Genomic DNA, 9,916 nt, shown 5'->3' on the forward strand with positions numbered 1-9,916 from the left:
AGAATAGGGTTGTGCTAGAGGAGACTGTCAAGAAACTTATGAAGCAACAAGAAAACCTTGACAAGAGGTTTGATGATGATGTGACCAATTTTATGGTCAAAGTGATGCACTCAAAAACCACCACCCTTCACCCTTTGCATGCTGAGAAGGATGGTCTTGTTGCCTCTATTGGAGTTGATACCACGATCTCCTTGTACTAGTTCTTGGTGGATGACTGTCTCTCTGTGCTGTTGGGGAAACTAGAGAAGGAGAAGAAAGACAACTGGCTCTCTTGGTTTTGTTTTCTATTTTTTTTGTTAAGTGCTCTACCCGATTGGAATTTTTTAAAGTTTATAACTGAACTATGATTGTTTATACTTATGATCATTACTATGCTTAAGTATATTTTTAATTTCAAGACTTTTAGTTAGCTTATGGACTGTAGTACTTATAGAATGTGGGATACGTTAATGCGGGGTAATCAATATTAAGAAAAGGGATAGGATGAAAATGTGTTGTAAGTGACTTTCTGTTGTCTTTTCAACTTGTTTCTAGGTGAGCCCCTATATTTGGTTGCTTTTTAATATAAAATACCTTTTAAAAAAAATTATAAACACACTCCCATTTTCAACTATTGATTTAGCAATTGTCTCTTCAAATTTTGAAGTTGTTATCAAATTGAAACTAAAGTCATTGATTGCCAATAAGTATGAATTTAATTCAAATCTCCACTCTTTATTTATTTTTGAATATAAAAACTCTATAATAAAAAATTTAGGCAAAAGATATATGTATATGTATATATGTATATACATATACATATATCAGAATATACTATTATCTTCAATATTAAAAGAGATAGTATAATTTGTATTCATATTTTTTGTTAAAAATAAGATTTGTGTGATAATTGTATAATTGCTAATTTATCTTCTTTTATAATCAATAAAATATATAGAAAGTTGCTTTATGCATTCATGTAAATCATATTGAAAATATATCTAAATAAATGAATTTAAACAAATAAAATAAATTTAGCTTAGACTAAGTCGTGTGTGCTATAATCATCCATTTTTCAAACACACTCTTATCAAGGAGCTAGCTTCTTCTTCCTCAACCACACTCTTGCCTTCAATTTCATGTCTAGCAATCAAAACTCAATGTGTCATAAATAGGTTAGTCCCAAAATCCAAATCAAAATAAAATATGTACATATATTTATTCATTATTTACATTTTCAAATTCATCATATTAAGCATCTTTTAATTTCATTTCTAAACATGAGAGAATATCAAAGTATGGTAGTAGTCATGTGGCATAAAAAGTAAAATTATCCAATCACATATCTAAATAGATAAGAAACATAGTTATATAAGATGAACATGACAAAATGGTTTGACACATTTGTCCAAATCCACAAAAGTTAAATGATGACTCACTAATAGTCACAAGGTGTGGATTGTGACACTTTTTCAAGAGTGACTAGTGAAATATAATTAATAATAATAATAATCATCTAATGAACTTTTTCTTGTCGATATGTGGAATCAACATTTGATTGTGATGACAAACTTCTGTATCTTGCGTATATTGCTAATGTGGTATGTGTCTAAAGGCCAGTCTTTAAAACTTGGATCCTCAATCATATGTAACCTGCTTTCACATATTCACACTCTTTCTTTTTAGTTGGTTTTGTTTACATCAAATCATTTTTTGTTCAACATTTATCTATTATATTGGTGATGGATAATAGAATGCAATCTAAATTGTTGATACAAATAAACTCTTACACATGAAACAGAGAAAACAATAGAACCTCACACAACTTGTTACCTTTTAATCTAAAAAAACGTATTTTATTCAATTATTAGTATTTGTAATCAACGCTAACAATTTTATACAAGAAATGATATTTTCTCGTCTATTTCTTTATGACGTCTGAATAATAAAAACACTCAATTATAAATAATCATACTCAACACACACAATCCTAAAGTCACAACAACACAACCAAATCCAAAAAACAAAAATAAAATAAAAATATTTATTATTTATTTTCTTGTATGCTTAAAATTATAGTAGTCGCTGCTCACTCCATTGTGTTGCTAGGAACATTTTTAGACTAAAAATGTTAAATAATTAAAATTGACTTATTTATTTCAACATTAATTTTTATGTTAATGTGCGATGTTAAAGATTGATATATGATCCAAGTGACCAAAAGAAATATAAAATCACATTGTAATCTAACAAACTAATGTAAAACCATTGAAAGCTACATCTCTCAGCCGAAAAATGCATAAAATACGTTTCTTAAAAGACAGAGGGAAAGACAGAGACCACCCTTTCTCAAGGCAAACAAGAACCAAAAACAAAAACCTTCACAGACGAATCTAATGGCAATCTATGCTTCCCAAATGATTTCGATACATTTTTTATTGACCCATGCTGCCCTACCTTAAATCGACCACCTCCTTGAACAAATGACGCCACTTCAAAAATTCTACATCTATCTACCTTCAAAAGCCTACGTCAGGCGGGATGCTCTGAACATTGCGAAACACATTGTGCGGATCAACTCTGCTCTTCACCCGCACCAGCCGCTCATAATTATTCAAAAAATATCTCTTCCCCCATTTACTCGCCTCCGCAACGGCAGACGAACCGTTCTTCCCCGCAGTTCCAAGATCAAGATCCAGATAATTCACGTACGCAGCACGCGGATTCTGCGACACGTAAGGTTGCATTTGCGCGTGAAGTTTCCTCAGCCATGCAAGATACTCAGCGCCGTCTTTTCTCTCATTCTGCCACGTCACCAGATACTGAATGCTGAACAGATTCCCGGCCCTGTGAGGAAACGGAACAGAATCCGAAGGAATCTCCCACATTCTCCCTCCGTAAGGATCCATTATCGCGTTCCCCAACGGCTGTTCTTGGAATATCTCGAATATTCCGGCCAGGGCTTTCGCCGGAATGGGGGTTCTCACGTAGTCGGACTTTGCGTAGAAGTAATTCTTATTCGGATTGTTTCTGTCGGCGAGACTCGACACGTTGGTGGAACTCAGGCCGGAAAAAAACAGCACGGATTCAATCCAGCTCGTTTCTTTGGCTTCCTCAGCCTGGATTTCCAGCTCGGGAAACTTGGAATTCAGGTATTTCAGCATGGCGGCTTTCCGGCCGAGGTACATGCCGTTGAAATTCGCGGCGATTGTTGAATTATCCGGCGCCTGCAAGTTTAAGGAGAGGTAAAATTCTTTTTCCAGATTCGGTGCCGTCGACTGCCATTTCTCCAGCAGCGCCGCCACTCTGTGGGTGCCATGGCGGGCGACGGTGAACGATGTGACCTTGGGCGGGACTCGGAGGAGCTTAATCTTCCATTCCACCACGATCCCCCAGCTCCCGCCGCCGCCGCCAAGTAACGCCCAGAAGAAATCTTCGCCCATGGATTTTCTATCCAGTAGCCGCCCCTCCGCGTCCACCACGTGCGCATCCACGACGTTGTCCGCCGCCAGGCCGTATTTTCTCGAGATGAGGCCGAAGCCGCCGCCGCTGAAATGCCCGCCGGCGCCGATCGTTGGGCACGAGCCCGCCGAGAAACCGTATTCGCCGGAAGTTTGCTCTGCAATGGCGTAGTATATTTCTCCAATCGTTGCGCCGCCGCCGACCCACGCCGTCTCTGTGGCGACATGCAACTTGACGGCGTTGAGGTTGGCCAGATCGATTATCACGAAGGGCGATTCGGCCGTGCTGGAGAGGCCTTCGTAGCTGTGGCCGCCGCTGCGTACGCGGATTTCGTAGCCCCCTTTGCGAGCGCATGTGACCGCCGCTTGGACTTGGGGGCTTGTCTGCGGAAGAATGATGAAATGCGGCTTTGGTACGTGTGAATTGGCGTACCTGAGGTTCTGTATGGAGTAGTCTAGCAACAATTTGTAGTCTTTGGAATGGATGCTTGTTATATTTCTTATGCCGTTTGATGCCACGCACTTTGCGAAGGCTTCGTCGGAGATAGAAAATGAGGGTGTTGTGAGAAGAAACACAGCCAAGGTGAAGGTACAAATTAGGGTTTTCAGAGAAGCCATTTTCACATGTAACAAGGGCACCAGAGGGCTTGCAAAATTTAGAGGCACATTGTCTCTACATTTATAGTTAGCTATTTGCGATTGTATAGGTATAGATAGCTCTCGGAATCAATCTTTTAGCTCTTCTAGGATTGAATATCTAGATTTAGGAATCAGTTGACCTCGAGAGTTTTGATCTACTCAAAACAATGAGAATATGGTGTAGTGATCAATTGACTTGTAGAGTTTGTTCTACTGAAAAAAACCAAAAGTGGTGTAGCGATTTTAGAAATAAATTGTTATTTTCAAATTTTGGATATTAGTTATGGGAACATAGTGGTGAGTTTGAATGTAAATTCTTTGGAGTCTTTAAATATCACATGGGATAATATTAAGTTTGGAAAAAACAAGTCAACTTTAATATTTTAATACTTTTGTTCTAAGAATCAAGTATGAGTGTGTGATGTTTAAATAGTGGTGAGTTCAAATGTAAATCCTTTGGAGTCTTTAAATATCACATGGGATAATATTAAGTTTGGAATAAACAAGTCAACTTTAATATTTTAATACTTTTGTTCTAAGAATCAGGTATGAGTGTGTGATGTTTAAATAGTGGTGAGTTCGAATGTAAATTCTTTGGAGTCTTCAAATATCAAATGGGATAATATTGAGCTTCCAAAAAGCAAGTCATCTTTGATCTTTTAATACTTTAATTCTTAGGAGTCTTCAAATATCGCATGGGATAATATTGAGCTTTGAAAAAGAAAGTCATCTTTGTTCTTTTAATACTTTTGTTCTAAGAATCAAGTATCCGCGTGTGATGTTTAAATAGTGGTGAGTTCGAATGTAAATTCTTTGGAGTCTTAAAATATCACATGGGATAATATTAAGCTTGGAAAAAGCAAGTCATCTTTGATCTTTTACTACTTTTGTTCTAAGAATCAAGTATCAGTGTGTGATGTTTTAGTAGTTAGTAAATTCTTATATTCTCAAATCTAGAAAAAACAATGAAAAAATGATAGTAGTGATTTTAAAAATAAATTGTTGTTTCTAATTTTGAAGATTAGTTTGGGGAACTAGTTGTCAAAATCAATTCTTATATTTTAAATTCTTGTAGAAATCAAAGATTAGAGAAAATAATAGAAAGTTTGAATGCTATTATTATTTTTTGTTATTGGAATGATGTTTCAATTTGAATATAATCTTTGGAAAAGTTGTATGTGATGTTTTAATTTGAATAGTAACTACGAGAAAGAAATAAGAAAATTGAATAATAATTGTTATATTTTTCTTATTGTAATCATATTAAAGCCTGAATAATATTTAAATATAATTATTTTAAACCAATTTAAAGTAACTAAATATAGGAAATAAATCAACCGACCTTTATTAGTCAAGATACCTTTAAATTACATTTTACTTTTGTTCAAATTGTAACAATTGTCACCTTTATGAAATAAGTGGATACACATAAGGAATTCGAGTTGCCCTAAATCTAGAGACCCGAAATGCAATCAACACATAAATGGCTTTCTCTATTTTTGTTCCAAGAACGTTATCCACATCCATTTCCACCTTGTGTCTCCTTATCTTTTCCTCCTTTGTCATCCAGTCCCCACGGCCTTATCTTCTATTCTACGCCTACAAATTCTCTTTCACATGCCGTCTTTTTCCTCATTCAAAATCTCCTAATTCCTATCTTAGGACTAAAAGAAATTTCAGTATTAAATGTCAATCTACCAAAACAAATTCCGTGCCAAATCTGGAACTCAAATATCAATTTGATGGCCTGAATTAGTCAGTGAGAGTATTTGCCTGAAATTTTAACTTACAGATCTTGGAGGATGTTTATTTAGGCATTACAATTTATACTAGATTATGATAAATATCTTATCTATAATTTTATACATTAACATTTGTATATATCTAATATAAATATACAATCATAAGTATAAAAAAATTAATTATTTATATTATAATATTGTTTTATATAAATTTCTATAAAATAATATTAATCTATTTAATTTACATAATAATTATGTCTAATATATAATAATAGATTTTTTTTTTTTTAAAATTATTTTATATGAGAAAATAAAGATAGTAATTGTAGAAGTAAATCTACAAGTTTTTAGATAAGAGCAATGTCAATAATTTGCCTCTTCAATATCACCCTTAATACATTTAAAACGTCAATGGATTGTGCCATGTATATTGAATGTTCTAATTTGCTAAGCAATAATTTTCAATGAATAATGTGAAGGTGTTTATGTCCTTTTAATGTGTACATTGTCATTCATTATCTTGGTATTTATAAATATCAATATTTTTTCGCTTTATATTCAATTTTTAATTTTATGATAATTTTTATTAGAGGATTAGAGGAAAATTAGTTATATAAGGATCAAGAACTCAAAAGTTTACAACTTTAAAGTAAAATCACGTCAATAGATAAAATAGTCCAAACCAAAGAAAACCAAATGCAAGAAAGTACCCAAAAAATAGAGGACCTGTACAGTCTAAAGGCTACTAGCTAAAACCTTATTTTTAAATTTAACTAGTTATAATAAAATTAACTTTTTACATTGATAAATATAAATATAATAACAAGATACTTTTTAAAAAGTTATATATTTTTCTTTTTCTATTATTATATAATTGAATGAATAAATTATTTTTTACTAACCATTTAAAATAACTAAGAAATATAATGTACACCTAGAAATATAAATAATAATGGAAGGAATTGTCACTCCTCAAAAATCACATCGACAAAGCATAGACAAAAGGGCAAAGCCCTGAAACATAAACAACATAAAACTAAATGGGCTTAACCAAGAAAGGAAATATGATTAGCAACTAAAGCTATAGTTAAAGAAGGTGGAGGGTTTGGATCATCCTTCCTTCCCTCTCTTAGCTCATGATCTGGTTTAGGGACAAGCAATGCCAATCCATCTACATTATCCTCTTTAGCCTTCTTATCTTCTCACTGTGTGGAGATAGCTAGAGTCAAATTGGGGAAACCTTTTAGAAGATAAACACTAACTTGGATCACCACTTAAAGTTAGCCAACCCTTGTGAGGTGAAGTAGAACTTATCACCAGAGGCCATGCTAGTGGAGATCTATGATGATATGGAGGAAATGTTGAAGTATTGGGGGGTACCTAATGGTGGGGTGAATGGTGGAAAGGATGCTAAGAATGAGAATTTTTGGTATGCCACCAATAATATCTCTAACCTTGATTGAAACCATCAAATTGGAATAAATTTTAAAAATAGAAGCTTATGGGGGGGACTCTGGTCACTGTACATGAACCCTTTCCCAAATGTTGCAATCATTCCCATAAGTGGGTCACCTTATCTACTTGGACATGTATTCGTAACATCACACTATTTCATATGTAAGCTTTAAAACAAATAAAAGCATTAAAATCTATTAAGGTGTTTGAGAAAAATGTCACATTTATGTTTTCCAAATACTGAAAATAATTTCCATTCTAAAAGTGTACCATAGTTGCATGAAAGGAAAAGGAAGTCTAGGGTTATCTCTCAAAAGAACTATATGCCAAGAAAATATTTTTTGGCAAAATGGAGAAACAAAATCATGGATCCAAACCTTGTAATTTTGAGTTCTATGACATAACCAAAACAAGTGAAGGAAGGGCTAGGAGTTGTCATAGAAAGGACAAATTAGGATCTAGGATGCCCAAGTGATGGAGGTGAGACCCTAATGGAAAGCCATAGAAAATAATAAACACGCAAAATAGTTTCTTTTTGGTTCAATAATAGAAGACCACATTGTTATAAAATGTAGCCTCTAGGTAGAATGTAAAGATTGTAAATGCCAATGCTGGTTCAAAACCTCCACCATATGTAAGTGATGTGAAATCCAAAGATGTCCTTGTCAAGTTTTGTATCTCTAGAAAGTACTTTTTTGGATACCAACACCATTCCTTCCACCAGGGAGTAAAGCTAGTGATCCCAATGTTATACAAAATATTAACTAGAAATAATGAGGCTAACAATTCAAAAGTGTCACAATCCTAACGAATTATGTAAAATTGAGCTTGAGCATCCTCCCAAATTTAGAAAGTCATAATGGTGGCAAGGAGGCCAGGAATGATAAGTGTTGGAATGTCACTAAAAATATCTCTTACCTTGATAAAAACTATTAGAAGTGGAACAATGTTCAAAAATAGAAGCTCTTGGTGGAACTCTAACCATTGTACACAAACCATTTCCTCAACGCTACAATAATTCCTATAAGTGGGTCACCTTATCCACTTGGACATATATTTGTAACATCACATTATTGAACATGAAAGATTTATTAAAAAAAAGAAACATAAAAATCTATTGAGGTGTTTGAGAAAAATATCTCATTTACTTCTTCAAAACAGTGAAGAGAATTTACATTTTGAAAGTGTTCCATAGTTGCATGAAAGGAAAATAAAGTCTAGAGTTATCTCTTAGAAGAACCATATTCCAAGAAAATATCTATTTCCAAAATGGAGAAATAAAATCATGGATCCAAACCCTAAAATTCTAAGTTCAATGAAAGAACCAAAATAAGTGAAGGAAAGACTAAGAGTTTCCATAGAAACGACAATGAGCATCTGGGATACCCAAGTGATAGAGGTAAGACCCTAATGGAAATCCTTATAAAATATTATACATAAGAAAAATATGTTATTTTGGTTTAGTGATAGAATGTTGGTAGTGGGCTAGTGTCCCTCATAGGATTCATGACATGGATTAACTGCCTCTTGTGATTCTATAAGACTATTGGTTGTCTTGGGCATTGATAGGTCAATCTTTTGGTACAACGACAACCCTATCCTTTCTAACAATTGGTATTAGATCTTGGTCATAGATTCAAATCCTACAAGCCATGAAAAGTGATGTTGGGAGGGGGATTGTTAGTAGTGAGCCAGTGAGCCAGTGTCCCTCGTAGGATTCGTGACATGGGTTAACCACCTCTTATGATTCTATAAGACTATTGGTTGTATCAGGCATTGACAAGTTGATCTTTTGGTACAACAACAACCCTATTCTTTCTAACATAGAAGACCAAACTGTAATCAAATATACCCTCCAAGTAAAATGTGAAGATTGTAAATGCTAATGCTAGTTCAAAATGTCCACCATAGGTAAGTGATGTGAAAGCCACTGATAACCCTATCAAGATTTGTATCTCTAGTAAGTAGTATTTTGGTATCAACACCATTTCTTCCACTAGGGAGTAAAGCTAGTGATCCTAATAATATGCAAAAGTTCAATTAGAAATAAGGAGATTAAAAATTCAGAAGTGTCACAATACTAATGAATAAGGTAAAATTGAGCTTGAGAAGCTTCCCAACTTTAGAGAGTCATAATAGACCTACAAGAAATTCAAGTTATGAGTACACTTGTCAAAGTGTGGAGCATGGAGACTCAGGATTCACTCAATCAACATGTCTTGCATTTGGATTAATGGAGACTGCTAGAGGCTATGCTAGTTAAAAGATAAACCATCTCAAAATCTACCTCCATCCTAATGCGTCTATGGTTTAGCTTCTTCTCATGTATGTCAAATGCTCTTAGCTAAAAAGGGTGCCTAGATTTAAACTAGAGTTCTTCATGATCAAAATGGCTCTTTACATAATGATGTTTCTAGAATTTAATTAGTGAAACTAAATCAAGATTATATCACAACTATCCTTTTATATTATCAATAGCAATGTAGTAACAATTTTTTAAATATTCATACCATCTTAAAACTATGCACTTTCTTTGCAAGATCATTTATCCCTCCATTTTAGTGATCTCCACGAACATGGATGCATTCATGCTTGATTTATTATTATTTTTTGCAAGTTTCTATCCATTTTTGACCATTT

General features: G+C 34.0%; 1 pseudogene; it reads right to left on the minus strand.

The window, feature by feature from the left end:
- Positions 1-2,247: 2,247 nt before the first annotated feature.
- On the minus strand, positions 2,248-4,112 carry LOC149558479 (berberine bridge enzyme-like D-1 pseudogene; annotated as a pseudogene).
- Positions 4,113-9,916: the final 5,804 nt, after the last annotated feature.

This window comes from Cupressus sempervirens, chromosome 5 (assembly GCF_028749045.1).
Source record: "Cupressus sempervirens isolate cs-2001-9-10 chromosome 5, ASM2874904v1, whole genome shotgun sequence".
Classification (NCBI taxonomy): Eukaryota; Viridiplantae; Streptophyta; class Pinopsida; order Cupressales; family Cupressaceae; genus Cupressus; species Cupressus sempervirens.